Below are 15,214 nucleotides of genomic sequence, written 5' to 3'. Positions count from 1 at the left end.
ATCATAACGAACTTGTCTGTGAATTAGTCTTTAAGCTTGTCTTTATTATTCCATTAATACTTGCACACCCCTTCCTATTCTATGTGAATTTATTTGCCTATCCTTATTCATTTATGATCTCCCTCCCCTGCTTTATCACTTCTACTATGGAAACTGACTTGTCCCCTTATTTTTCTTTTCTTAAATATCTTTACAATTATTAAATACTGCATTTTATCATTATTTATCGTGCAAATACTTTGTTATTTTATTTTGCATAAATGCATGCTCAATATCATATTCCACTCGTGCGTACTAATACCATAGCGACACTTGAAGAATGTTCGCGCTCTTCCTAAAATCACCCTTTAAATTCGAAAAGGCTAATTTGCGGTAAAACTAGTCGATCAGCGGTGCAGTCGACGGTTCCGTGCCTTGCCCTCTCAAGTTCTCCGCTTGAGGGTACCGGTCTAGACTTCTATAGAAACTTTACTCTGATAATAACTGTACATGCATCATGGTTAAACCTAGCCAGGGTTAATATGCTGTCCGCATAATAACCCTTTAAGAAAGCCTTGTCCAAAGTCCACTGGGATTTCCATAATCCCAATGGATGCAACCACGATGTGTGCATTATTTGGAGAGATAAATGCCGACATGCTAATCGTTAATGTGTAAGTAGTCGAATCCGGAGGGGCAAGGGTCTACTCTGTTTATTTTGCAGAAAATGAGGCACAAAGTCCCCAGGTTCGGCATGGTCCGAAGTATACCACCGCTGTTGTTAGACTGGTGGAAAAATCTTTCGCCAAGTGACAAAAATCACGTGAAAATGGTTCTTGAAAATTTACCTTCCTTATTGGACATCCAACCAAACAACATGTTGATTGAAGCTGCTACTATATTCTGGGACGGAGAAACAGTTGTATTCCGTTTTGGTGACATAGAAATGACCCCTCTCTTGGAGGAAATCGGAGGATTTGCTGGATTACCATGGGATAGTTCCGGTTTACTAGTACCAGAAAACCGCGACACTAGGGGGTTTCTGAAGATGATGGGTCTGAGAAAAAATGAGGACTTGGAGTGCCTGAAGAAGTCCTACATACCCTTTGACTTCCTCTATGAACGATATGGACACAGCAAATCTTACCGTATCTTTCATGATGAATTCTCCATCGCTTCCCTGGGTTGGACTAATCGCAGAATTTTTGTATTCATCTTCTGCTTTCTGGGCATGATAGTGTTCCCAAGCCAAGGAGATAGAATTCACACCAGGTTGGCCATGGTAACCGAAGCTTTAATGGAGGGAATTGAGGGACAAACCTATACTATTGTCCCGATGATTGTGGCAGACATATATCGGGCTCTGGATCGTTGCAAGAAAAGGGTTCAAAAACTTTGAGGGTTGTAACTTGCTACTACAGATTTGGTTGTTAGAATATCTTTAGAGGGGTCAATACCGCCAAGAGTTTCCACGAAGACCATGGAACGATCACATAGCCTTCCACCACTCTAAAAGAATGACCTTTTATCCCAGACAGATTTGCACATCCAGGAATGCCACAGAATGGGCATATTTTTTTAACAATTTGACCGAGGACCAGGTTCACTGGATGTTCGAGTGGTTCCCTACCGATAACATCAGATCCAGGGATGTTCCGCATTTGGTGTTGATTGGGTTAAGGGGAATACATCCCTATGTTCCTATAAGGGTCATGAGACAAGCTGGTAGAAAACAAGTCATACCACGAGCCTCTAAAATGAGTCATTACAGAGCCAATTTTCAGGGAGACGCCATTCCATACAAATGTGAGGCCCAACACATGTGGCACTTGAAGATTATCGTGGAAAAGGATATCATCGAGCCAGATCGATATCACGCCGGTCATGTGTACTTCTACCCATCTTGGTTAGAAGATAACATAGCAGGAATATTCAAGCCAAGGGTTGGTCAAGGAAACAGGGTCATAGATAAAGTTGCTGAAGCACAAGTGAAGAATGAGAGGCTACGCAAGAGGGTCCTTGAATCCGAAGCCAAGCATCTGGAGCAACACAAGTTCGACATGGAATCAATTAACAAGTGGAAGGAAATGGCTACAAAATCGATAGAAAGGCTGGAGTATTTGGAGCAGGGTCTAATGGAACTGGAAGGGAAGATGCAGAAAAGGGTCCCAGACTGTCAGAATGCAGAGGGCAACGAAGGAGGACACCTAGCAAGGGTATACCTGCTGCTGGACATGCATGACCCGCGGAATCTGATTGATGGAGCCAAGAAGGCCAAATATGGGGAAGGTCCCTCCGAGACCAAGTAGATTAGGTTTATCTGTTTTGAGTCATTTTGGAATTCGAATGTAATAAGGCAGATGCCATTAGTAACTCATTTATTTATCATCATTTTAGGTTCTTCTTATTTATTACATTAATAAAATGAGGCATTTATCAGCATTAAATCTCTCTAAATCTACTTGTCGCTAAGCCCACCTCAGGCACAACGAGGTTCCCCAAATTAGGACGCGAATTTACATTCCCACAATACGTGTTTAAATCCTGCAAATGCTTTTTAGAATCCTTACTGACTTGTCTACCTTTTATTTTTCTTTATTTTGATTATTCCCATCCCCTAAGGTTGGGTCGCACATACTGGTATCGTCAGCATATCACACCAGATCTAGAGGTCCTCCTCCTCCTCCTCCAAGTAATTTGAAAAGCAAAGGAAAAGCTAAGATGGATGATATGAGTGGTATCCGAAAAGAAAATGCTGAGAATATTGAAACTTTAGACGGCCGAAGTACTCCAGCCCAGAATGAGTTGGCCCTATGATTGGAACAAAAAATACTAAAATTGCAAGGAGAACTTGAGCAGGTCCGTAACTTGGCAAACCTCTTCCTCACCCTAAATGTCCCGGACGTTAACCAACAAAATGCTCAAAACCCAGCACCTCCTCAAAACACACCAAACCAACACCCACAAAATCCTCCCGCACCCCATCCATACACAACACCTCCCCAAAATCCTAATCCTCCACCAATACCCACTCTTCCTCAACATCAACATCTTCCTACTCAATACCCACAAACCACTTACCATACTCATCAGAATTCCCCACAGCCTATCCCTGATTCGCAAAACTCAACTAATGATCACCACTACACTCCAACCCCCGACACCCACCAAAATGATCCCATATACGTGGAAACCTTACCTCACTCTACTCAGCCAACCTCTTACACTCCAGAATTTGTCGAGAAGGACGTGCTCATTAAGAACATGGCCGAAGAACTCAAGAAGCTCATAAGCTGAGTCCAGGGTGTTGAAGGAGGTAAAGTAATTGAAGGTCCGAATTATGAGGATCTGTGCATTCAGCCAGACGTGGAACTACCAGAGGGTTACAAACCTCTTAAGTTCGAGATGTTTGACGGAACGGGTGACCCGAAGGTACATTTGAGAACATACTGTGATAAGCTCGTGGGAGTTGGGAAAGATGAAAGGATTCGCATGAAGCTGTTCATGAAGAGTCTCACTGGAGATGCCTTGTCTTGGTATATCAGTCAGAATCCCAAGAAGTGGGTTAATTAGGTAAGCATGGCATCAGACTTCATGGATCGATTCAGGTTTAATACAGAGAATGCGCCGGATGTCTTCTACATACAGAATCTAAAGAAGAAACCAATGGAGACTTTATGCGAGTATGCTACTCGATGGAGGTTAGAAGCTGCAAAAAGTCAGGCCGGCACTAGAGGAAGAGCAGATGAACAAATTCTTCGTCAGGGCCCAGGATCCCCAATACTATGAAAGGTTAATGGTCATCAATAATCACAAGTTCTCCGACATCATCAAACTCGGAGAAAGGATTGAAGAAGGTATCAAGAGCGGGATGGTGACCAATTTTGAGGCATTGCAGGCTACGAACAAAGCGTTACAGTCAGGGGGTATATCGAAGAAGAAAGAAGTAGGGGCAGTGATGGTAGCCCAAGGTCAAAAATCTCCACTCACATACCAAACACCTCCACCCACATACCAACCTTCACCTCCCAGATATTCTCAACCCGCTACCACCTATCACATATAATACCCAGCCAGCCTATTAACATTCACCTCCAACCCGTCAAAACTATTCAAAACCCAGACCCAATTTTGACCGCAGGCCGCCCAAACAATATACCCCTATTGCTGAACCCATTGACCAGCTATATGAAAGATTGAAGGCTGCCAGATATGTTACCCCTATTCCTGCTGTTGCCATGGAAAACTCTTCCCAGTAGGTGTTGATACCCAATTTTTTCTTACATATTTTTATATACTCAAAATATTCTCGAAATAGCATGTACATGCATATATAAGCATGCCCAAGAGTTTTGGTATTTTTCCCTTATTTTTAAAGATTTTAAAATCAATTTATTGTCTATTTTAATAGTATAAAATTCAATAATTATTCCCAGACTAGCATTTTTGGTGAATAATTTATTTTCATTCTCATATTTACACCAAGATATAATTAAGGTAATTTTTTCTTATTTGTACACATTTGTTTGGTATTTTTTAAGCCAAATTGCATATAATTGCAATTATAACCTATTTTACAATTAACAACATCTTACATTTTTTAGTATTTTTAGATTAATATTTATACGTTATTAATTAGTTTAGTGCCTTTAATTTGTTTTTAAAATAATTTTAACTATTTTATATAAATAAAAGAGGGAAATTGGCTATTTAACACATAGCCCTTTATTGTTTCAATTTTAGCCCAATTTAACCCCACCCCATCAGATTTTAAATTAACCCAATTGACCCAATACCCAACCCAAATCCGCACAACCCAATTTCTAAAAAACCCGGCCCAGCTCTAAATCAATCTGAGCCGTTGATCAAATAAGATCAACGACCCAGATCTCTTTTCCTTAATTAAATCTAACTACCCCCTGACCCCTCATTCTTCGAGACAGTCTCTCTCTACTTCGTCTCTTCCTCTCCCCTTCTCTCTAGAACCTTCTGGTTCTTCTTCTCCGATGACCTCCACCATCTCTCCGGCCACTTCCAGCCTCACCTCTTTCGACCACCAGCCGCCATGAAACCCTATCTCGCCGATTCCCTCTATCCTTGAGACCCCAGAAGCCTCCGCCATACAAGTCAGTCACTGAAGCTTCGCCTGGTTTGTTTCCGGCCTTTCTCCGGCGAGTTTTGACTCGATGGTGTTCTAATCACCATGGTTCCTGAGTTTCACGGCCAGGTTATCCCTACTTCCTTAGTTTTCTTAGGAAACCCTAACCTCGACCCAAGTCTCTTAAAAACTCATATGTATTTTAACGATTTGTGACCCATTCCTTCATGTTTTAAACCTTTCTTTACTCGATCTTTACAAATAATCAAGTTTTAAGCATCTTTGTCTCCTATTTGAAACTAGGGTTTCTTGACCCTGTTTTCAGAAAGGTTTCCTATAATTTTTAATGTCTCTACTGTGTTTAAACTATTATCTCCTGATTTTATGTTATTTTAACGAGTATTGATGAAACCCTAGGTATTTTAGATTGTTTTCTTGCTACTTGATTATGCATCTATGTGTTCTCTGCAACTCCTGCGTTGATTCACTATTTCGACCTTTAATTCCTGCTGTTCTATGAGTACTTCTCCCTGTTAATCGCATGACTACTATTTAAATGCTTGATGATTGTATTGATCCTTTTGTGTATTAACTATGATACTTGCCTTAGAACTCTTTACTTATTTTGTGTATTTTCCTTTAACTATAATGCTTGCCTTAGAATTCTTTACCGATTCTGTGTATTTTCCTTTAACTATGCTACTTGCCTTAACACTCTTACTGATTTTCAGAATAATACTCTGCCTTATTTTATATGCAAGCATGTCGCCAATTGATTCTTATTTTCCTTAATTCATATGTTATGTACCTGATCCTAATCACATGCCTTATTCTTTACTACTCTCTGTATGATTGAAATTAGTCTTTCAATTAGTTCTCTTTCCTTATTTGTCACTATGGTAGCCGTTTGAACTAGGACTCCCCAATTGAAGGGGAGTACTTACATTGATTGGGATTCTAATTGTATTTACTTCTATAATTATACTACACTTTACTTCTTACCTTATTTTTTCTACTCGTTTCCAGAACTATAAATACTCTGCTCTTTCATTAGCAAAACACAGACACACACATCACTGAATACTCTCAATTCTACATTCTCTTGTGCTCTTTCTCTCTTGCTCTATTGTTGTTCTCTGCTCTTGCCTATTATTAGCCGGTTGTAAGCCAAGGCTAATATTGCGTTATCACTTTGTCTTTGCATCCTGCTCTTGCTCTCTTACTGGTATGTCCTAATTAATCTTCAAGTCTCCAATCAATGTGTTTATTCTTGTTTCAGTTCATTATCTTCTTGATTTTCTTCTATTTACGCTTCTACTGCTCAACATGCTATTGATTCTTTTGTTTTAGTATTTTACCATGTCTTCTTATTTATATGCAAAGCCTGTAATATGACATTGTATGCCTGTATCCTATTGCTGTACATTATTATGCCTAAACTTTACCACTTCCTAATTCCCCTGATCCCTGGCACTTTATATGTCCTGCTTGATTTATATGCTTCTAACTGCTGTTTATCTTAACTGTTATAATTGTCCCCCCCTGTTACTGTCTAAGTATTATGTTTAAGTTTGACCATTTCTTGGTCCCCTGAATCTTCTGATTATGTGTAGTCATGCTTCAGTAAATCTCTGTATCTCCTCTAGCATTCTGTGATCTATCTGTTCCTTTCCCCATGATCCTTGTATGCAATCCTATACTGTTGAACTACTGCTTCTTTATTAAAAAAAAAAAATCCCTTGTTTTTGAAAACTCTTTTAAACTACTTCTTCCTGCACTTCACACTACTCTTAGAGAATAGGTTCTGCCCCCTTCGTGTGAGCATTGCTTTGGGTACCTCTGAGTACTCACTGAACTTTGACACACAAGGCTGGTAATCCCACACTGCAGCTGTCCTGCATTCTTCTAAGTGTTTAGGTGCTGGTATTGGCCAGGGACCCAATGGGGCCCTAGGGAGCTTTGCCGCACCTAGACCATGGCAAAGGCTGTAAATTTCGAAGGATGTGAGGTTGGAAGACTGGGCCTGATTGAAGGCTCCCTATAGAATAACTTCTTGGTTTTGTTCTTTATTACTGTAATTCAGATACTATCGGTTTGTAATAATTTGTAAATGAACGATTGGGGCTGAATAGTGAATATCGGGGAGGGGTATGCATGTTTATTTTATGGGTAGAAAACTTGTTTATAGGTTTTATTTGCCTATTTGCGCAATAGATAACCTGCTTAGGGCATGCATTTTCATGTGTTAGAAATCATGTTTTAGGTTATGCACTCTCAGTATGTTATTGCACTCACTTTGTAATATTAACAATAAGCCAAATAACTGTCATTACTCCATTGGCACATTAGAAATCATGTTTTAGGTACTCCTATGTGCATTAGATATGCATGTCCACTCCTTAAGATAATAAGACAATGTATACGACGCCTAGGCAACTTTTGGCCTAATAAGAATCGGTTGATCATGTTGTTACCAGTTAGGATTAACCAACCAACTTCTTTTAATTTCGAACTCTGCCGCTCCCATTCTTGTTTTGACTCTCTGAAGTTCACTTTTTTTTTGAAAATCCTGCAAACGATTTTTAAATGGTGTACCTATTTACTCTTATTGAGTTTATGATTTTTATGTTCTCAAATTACTGGGTTACCAACCTCTGCCCAGAATCGTGCTATTCTACTTGTCCTGTACCTCATTAAATTACTGTTGCTACCTTATTTTTTTAAACCATGCTTTAACTGTTGTTACCTATTCCTTTGTAAAAAAAAAACTCCTATCTTTGAGACCTTGAATGTGTTTAAGACGTGCTAATTATGCGTTCATTTGAGGAGGGATCTGTGAGCCTTTATTTGATTTTGTATGTTCCCTTATGTGCAGTCCTATTTGTTATGTATGTCGCTTAGCATTTTGCCTTTAAACTTATGGGTTCAGCCTAGTCCCTACCACATAGGAATAGTGGTCCTAAATGCCCTCCAGGACTTATAGAACGGGACGGGTAATAGCACGCGGTAAGTATTCGTGACCAACACACGCATTTAGTAACCTTTACGGGGTGGGAGGGGTAGAATATGAAGATGATGGCCGATGCGCTAATATCTTATGTAGCCCCTTTTCTAAGGAGCAATTACTGAGTAGTGCATTAATGATCCATATTAATCATAAACCTAGGACCCCTCTCCCTTTGTTTGTTTTCGTCTCTTCTTGTAAAACCATCCAAATTTTTTCATAAATCTCTGTCTTCCCTACTTACCTTCAAAGTCTTTTTAGCTTATTTGCAATGTTGTATATTTGAATCTTTGATTGTTTATTTGATTACATGAAGTCACAATATAGCATGGCCGGGAACCACACTAGTGGATCTTGAGGGGTGCCTAACACCTTCCCCTCGAGATAATTTCTAGCCGTTACCCAAACTCTGGTTTTCCAACTCAAAAATCCTTAGTGTCCTAATGCACTTAATCATTAGGCAGCGACTCTTCAATTCCAAAAACCCAAATCCCAAAAGGGAATAGAGTTGTCCTCTCAAATGTCGTAAACCCGATTTCGCGAGAAAAATGGGGCGTCGACAGCATGGCGACTCTGCTGGGGATTCTTTAAGGCTTTTACCACTTCATGTTATTTGTGACTTTATTGCTTCTTTATTGCTTTTATTTAATGTCTTTATCTCTCTTCTACTTCGAAACTGACTTGGCTTTTTGTTTCTTTTTCTTTAATGTTTTCTTTTACTGCTTTCCTTCAATGCTGTTGTAATTCTGAGCAATTATTGTAATCGTTATTTATTTATGTGCAAATACGTGACAACTTGCTTCATTCTTGTAATTGCATCTTCAAATTCATATTCCACTCGTCCAAACAAACACCATAGCAACACTTATAATGAGTGGTTGCGCCCTTCCGATATTATTACCCCCTAAATTTGGCAAACGCGTATTTGCGGTAAAACTAGTCGATCAGCGGTGCAGTCGACGGTTCCGTGCCTTTCCCTCTTGAGTTGTCCGCTCAAGGGTACCGGTCTAATACCCCATACAAACCTTACTCTGTTTTAACTGTGCATGCATCACTGTCAAACCTAGTCGAGTCAGTTATGCTGTCCACATAATGACTCTTTAAGATAGCCTTGTCCAAGGTCCACTGGGTTCCCTTGGAACCCAAACGGACACCACCATATTCTGTGCATTTATTTGGAGAACTAAATGCTGTTTATGCTAATTATTGGTTTAAATAGTCGAGTCCGGTGGGGGGGGGGGATATGGTCTTAACCCTTTTGTCTTGCAAAAAATGGAGAATAAGGTCCCCGACTTCGGTATGGTCAGTATACCCTCACTCTTGGTGACCTGGTGGAGGAATCTCCCCTCAAGTGACCAAATCAATGAATGGAAAGAGAGGGTCACCAAGGCTAGTGAGAAGCTGGAATATCTGGAATGCAGTCTGCTGGAGTTGGAAGGAAAAGTGAGGAAAAGAGTCACTGATTGCCAGAACGCTGAAGGAAACGAAGGAGAACGCCTAGCAAAGGCATTTTTACTGGTGAACCTACGCGAGCTGGAGGATTTGATCAACGAGGGCATTCAACCTGGAGAAGGTCCTTCTGGGACCAAATAGATAGGAATTTGCCTTTCCATTCATGAATGTAATAAGGCCAATGGCCATTAGTGACATTTTATTTCCTGCTATTTAGTATCGTTTTGGGATTCGTCTTATTTTTATTAATAAAATAAGGCATTTAGCATTATAAGTTCTCCAAATAACTTGTCGCTAGTCCTACCTCAGGCACAACGAGGCACCCAAATTAGGACACGATTTATATTCTTACACTATGTTTTTAAATATCGCAACGTTTTCTCCTCATAATCTTTACTAACTTGTTACCTTTTTGTTTTACTTTTGTTTTATTCCCCTCCCCAAAAGGTTAGTTCGTGCACTCTGGCATCATCATCCTACTCCACAAGATCTAAGGGCCCTCCACCTCCTCCTCCTCCAAGTCCTATCAGAAACAAGAACAAGGCAAAATGGAAGACTTAAGCAACATCAGAAGGAGAACTCGGGTGAAAGGGTAGAGACTACCCAGGGTATTCAGGTTTCCAAGGAAAGTGCCGCCCAACTTGAGCAGAAGTTGTTGAAATTTCAGGAAGAACTGGACCAAGTTCGGAACTTGGCAAACTTATCATTTTACCTCACTACCCCAGATGTCAACTTTCCCAACACTCAAAACCCCACACACCCACAAAATATCCTAAAACCACAAAATCAACCCGCTCCCCATCACCACTGCAACACATGCCACACTTCAAGTAACATCCCATTACTCATCCCCGAACCACTTGACTCTACAAATGACCATTCTTACCCTCATCACAACAATCCCATTTATGTGGAAACTATGCTGCATCCCACGCAACCCCTTTCAAGCACACTTGAGTCCGATGACAAAGACTCTCTTATCAAGAACTTGGCCGCAAAGCTCAAGAAACTGACTAGCCGAGTCCAGGGTGTTGAAGGAAACAAAGGCATCGAAGGGCTAAATTATGAGGACCTTTGCAGCCAGCCAGATGTTGAACTTCCGGAGGGGTACAAACCTCCCAAGTTCGAAATGTTTGATGGAACAGGAGATCCCAGAGTCCATTTGAGGACATACTGCGACAAGTTGGTCGGAGTCGGGAGAGATGAAAAGATCCGCATGAAGCTCTTTATGAGATGTCTGAAAGGGGATGCTCTATATTGGTACATTAGCCAAGACCCCAAGAAGTGGACAAATTGGGTAGGTATGGCGTCCGATTTCATGGACAGATTCAGATTCAATACAGAGAATGCGCCAGATATATTCTACATCCAGAATTTAAAGAAGAAACCCATGGAGACATTCCGCGAGTATGCTACTCATTGGAGATCTGAAGCCGCTAAGGTCAGGCCAGCCTTAGAAGAAGAACAGATGAACAGATTTTTTGTCCGAGCTCAGGAACCACAGTACTACGAGAGGTTGATGTTGATCGAAGGCCAGAAATTCTCCGACATCATCAAGCTAGGGGAAAGGATCGAGGAAGGTATCAAAAGTGGTATGGTCACTAATTTCGAAGCATTGCAGGCTACCAACAAGGCTTTACAGTCTGGTGGCACATCCAAGAAAAGGGATGTGAGTGCCGTAATGGTTGCACAAAGGACAAAATCCCCAGTCAAATACCAAACCTACCCATTACCTCCACTCACATATCAACCTATCCCAAATTACCAAGCACCCTCACCCTCCTACCAAGCTCCACCACCTACTTACCAATCATTTCTGCCTACTCCATACTCCCAACCAGCACACGTCTACCAAGCCTACAATACCCAACAAGCTCACTATCAATCACCTCACCAAAATTTCCCTAGTCCCCGGCCAAACTTCGACCGCAGACCTCCCAAACAGTACACCGCTATTGCCGAACCAATCGACCAGCTGTATGAAAGGCTTAAAGCCGCTGGTTACGTCACCCCTATCCCCGCCATAACTCCAGAAAATCCTTCCCAATGGGTCAACCCAAACAAAACCTGTGCATACCATTCCGGCATGAAGGGTCATACCATTGATGAGTGCCGCTCCCTGAAGGACAAGATTCAGGCCTTGATTGACAACAAAACCATTGTAGCAAAAGAGCCTGCTCCGAACATCCGAAACAACCCTCTACCTGACCACAAAGGGGGAGGCGCTCACATAATAGAAATAGAAGATGACTGGGACCCCAAAGGGTCGATTGGATTAATTGCGGAGGGTGACGATCCAAAGAAACCAACAGTCACTCTTAATCCGATTGTTGTCCAGATCCAGCTTCTAGGGATGCTGAAAGGAACATATCCATACCGCTCGATCTTGAAGCACCACCTTCCGCCAAGGCGCCAGGACCAATTGAGGTTGAGTTTAGATCCCCGAAAGCACCTGTGCCATTTGAAGTTGCTGTGTTACCTCCCAAAACAAGGGTAAACATTCCTGTAGCAATGTCAGCCATAGCACCATTACATACGAAGGCCATCCCATGGGATTACACAGCCGAGGCAAGAAGGAAAGGGAAAACCAAATCTGGAGAAGCAATTGCAGCACAGGGTATGACCAGAACCGGCAGGATTTATACTCCGGAACATTTGGTTGAATCAAGTAAGCAGGCCTCTGGACGATCCACCGAAACTCCGCCTGTGACCTCTGGAGGAAGATACAAGCAAAGGAGGACTCAGTCATCGATCAGTTGAACAAGACGCCAGCACAGATCTCCATCCTAGCTCTGCTACAAAGCTCCGATGCACATAAGAACGCCTTGATGAAGATACTGAGTGAGGCATATGTACCCAGCGATATAACTGGAGGAGAAATGGCGAACATGGTGGGGCAAGTATTGGAAAGTCACAAAATCACTTTCCACGAAGACGAGCTGCCACCTAAAGGGTTGAGCCACAACAAAGCGCTGCACATCACTGTGCAATGCGAGGATTATTTCATCACCAGGATTTTGATTGACGGAAGGTCCAGCCTCAACATTTGTCCCTTGGTGACTCTCTGAACATTAGGGAAAAGCCTGCATGAGATCAAAGATGGAGCCATCAATGTCAAAGCTTTCGACGGCTCCCAAAGGTCCACCATTGGGGAAATCAGTTTGTGTCTGCAGATGGGGCCAACTTGGTTCAACGTTGATTTTCAGGTGATAGACATCCCAGCATCTTACAACTTGCTATTGGGATGACCTTGGATTCACACCGCTGGAGCTGTAGCATCAACCCTGCACCAGGTAGTGAAGTTCGAGTGGAATCACCAAGAGGTGATTATTCATGGCGACGGTAGTAAACCCATATACAATCGCCAGACCATCCCAGCGATCGGAGGAAGAAGGAGGATAGGTGGGGAAACCCACCACCATATTGAGCGAGTCAACGCCGTGGACAAAGATAAATGGTGGGATAACAGGATTGAAAGCATACTGAATTGGAGTGGATATGAACCTGGCAAGGGACTCGGCAGGAACCTCCAGGGAATCACCGAACCTATCAAGCTGAAGAAGCATGGTACCACTTTTGGTTTGGGGATACGAGTACACCTGGAAGGGAAATTCAAAGAATGGTCGCCACCCTGGAGCGGTCCTTACTATCNTACGGGATCCAAAGGGCCCTTCAACCTCCTCCTCCTCCAGGTCCCATCAGAAACAAGAACAAGGGAAAATGGAAGACTTGGGTAACATCAGGAAGGAGAATTCGGTTGAAAGGGTAGAGACTTCCCAGGGTATTCAGGTTTCCAAGGAAAGTGCCTCCCAGCTTGAACAAAAGTTATTGAAATTTCAGGAAGAACTAGACCAAGTCCGGAATTTGGCCAGCTTGTCATTTTCCCTCACTGCCCCAGATGTCAACTTTCCCAACACTCAAAACCCCGCAACCCATAAAACATCCCGAAACCACAAAATCAACCCGCTCCCCATCACCACTGCAACACATGCCACACTTCAAGTAACATCCCATTACTCATCCCCGAACCACTAAACTCTACAAATGACCATTCTTACCCTCATCACAACAATCCCATTTATGTGGAAACTATGCTGCATCCCACGCAACCCCTTTCAAGCACACTTGAGTCCGATGACAAAGACTCTCTTATCAAGAACTTGGCCGCAAAGCTCAAGAAACTGACTAGCCGAGTCCAGGGTGTTGAAGGAAACAAAGGTATCGAAGGGCTGAATTATGAGGACCTTTGCATCCAGCCAGATGTTGAACTTCCGGAGGTGTGCAAACCTCCCAAGTTCGAAATGTTTGATGGAACAGGAGATCCCAGAGTCCATTTGAGGACATACTGCGACAAGTTGGTCGGAGTCGGGAGAGATGAAAAGATCCGCATGAAGCTCTTTATGAGAAGTCTGAAAGGGGATGCTCTATCTTGGTACATTAGCCAAGACCCCAAGAAGTGGACAAATTGGGTAGGTATGGCGTCCGATTTCATGGACATATTCAGATTCAATACAGAGAATGCGCCAGATGTATTCTACATCCAGAATTTAAAGAAGAAACCCACGGAGACATTTCGCGAGTATGCTACTCGTTGGAGATCTGAAGCTGCTAAGGTCAGGCCAGCCTTAGAAGAAGAACAGATGAATAGGTTTTTCGTCCGAGCTCAGGACCCACAGTACTACGAGAGGTTGATGTTGATCGAAGGCCAGAAATTCTCCGACATCATCAAGCTAGGGGAAAGGATCGAGGAAGGCATTAAAAGTGGTATGGTCACTAATTTCGAAGCATTGCAGGCTACCAACAAGGCTTTACAGTCTGGTGGCGCATCCAAGAAAGGGATGTGAGTGCCGTAATGGTTGCACAGAGGACAAAATCCCCAGTCAAATACCAAACCTACCCATTACCCCCACTCACATATCAACCTATCCCAAATTACCAAGCACCCTCGCCTTCCTACCAAGTTCCACCACCTACTTACCAATCATCTCCACCTCCTGCATACCATCCTACATCACCCAAATACTCCCAACCAGCACACGTCTACCAAGCCTACAATACCCAACAAGCTCACTATCAATCACCTCACCAAAATTTCCCTAGACCTCGACCAAACTTCGACCGCAGACCTCCCAAACAGTACACCGCTATTGCCGAACCAATCGACCAGCTGTATGAAAGGCTTAAAGCCGCTGGTTACGTCACCCCTATCCCTGCCATAACTCCAGAAAATCCTTCCCAATGGGTCAACCCGAACAAAACCTGTGCATACCATTCCGGCATGAAGGGGAATACCATTAATGAGTGTCGCTCTCTGAAGGATAAAATCCAAGCTTTAATTGACAACAAGATCATCGTGGCAAAGGAGCCTGCTCCTAATGTTCGCAACAATCCTCTGCCTGACCACAAGGGTGGAGGCGTTCACATGATCGAGATAGAAGATGATTGGGATCTGATTATCGCGCAGCGAACTCAACCTTAGGAAGAGTGGGCGCTAATACTTTTACCCAATAGTGGTATCGGGGTCAATTTCCACAGGGAGCTAGAAAGGGAGTTGGATATTTGCTTAGCCTAGAAATGCGTGTTTGCTTCTAATTGATCTTCTATCATTTTTGAGTTTTTATGATTATCAACTACAATTTAACAACTACTAATTATAACTAAATTATGCTAAGATATTAATT

The sequence above is a fragment of the Nicotiana attenuata genome, chromosome 7, assembly GCF_001879085.1.
Source record: "Nicotiana attenuata strain UT chromosome 7, NIATTr2, whole genome shotgun sequence".
Taxonomy (NCBI): Eukaryota; Viridiplantae; Streptophyta; class Magnoliopsida; order Solanales; family Solanaceae; genus Nicotiana; species Nicotiana attenuata.
Note: the sequence above shows the minus strand (reverse complement) of the source record.